This window comes from Dendrobates tinctorius, unplaced genomic scaffold (genome assembly GCF_039654945.1).
Source record: "Dendrobates tinctorius isolate UK_male_01 unplaced genomic scaffold, ASM3965494v1 ptg000017l, whole genome shotgun sequence".
In the NCBI taxonomy this organism is placed as follows: Eukaryota; Metazoa; Chordata; class Amphibia; order Anura; family Dendrobatidae; genus Dendrobates; species Dendrobates tinctorius.
In genome coordinates this window covers 4339168-4340000 of record NW_027361685.1, presented here as the reverse complement: position 1 = coordinate 4340000, position 833 = coordinate 4339168, and positions in this window count along the sequence as shown.

Genomic DNA, 833 nt, shown 5'->3' with positions numbered 1-833 from the left:
TCATAACAGAGCACAACTGACAGTCATCATAACAGAGCACCACTGTCAGTCATCATAACAGAGCGCAACCAACAGTCATCATAACAGAGCGCAACCAACAGTCATCAGAACAGAGCGCAACCGACAGTCATCATAACAGAGCGCAACCGACAGTCATCATAACAGAGCACAACTGACAGTCACCATAACAGAGCGCAACCGACAGTCATCATAACAGAGCACAACTGACAGTCATCATAACAGAGCACCACTGTCAGTCATCATAACAGAGCGCAACCAACAGTCATCATAACAGCGCAACCGACAGTCATCATAACAGAGCGCAACCGACAGTCATCATAACAGAGCGCAACCGACAGTCATCATAACAGAGCGCAACCGACAGTCATCATAACAGCGCAACCGACAGTCATCATAACAGCGCAACCGACAGTCATCATAACAGAGCGCAACCGAGAGTCATCATAACAGAGCGCAACCGACAGTCATCATAACAGAGCGCAACCGACAGTTATCATAACAGAGCGCAACCGACAGTCATCATAACAGAGCGCAACCGACAGTCATCATAACAGAGCGCAACCGACAGTCATCATAACAGAGCGCAACCGACAGTCATCATAACAGAGCGCAACCGACAGTCATCATAACAGCGCAACCGACAGTCATCATAACAGAGCGCAACCGACAGTCATCATAACAGAGCGCAACCGACAGTTATCATAACAGAGCGCAACCGACAGTCATCATAACAGAGCGCAACCGACAGTCATCATAACAGAGCGCAACTGACAGTCATCATAACAGAGCGCAACCGACAGTCATCATAACAG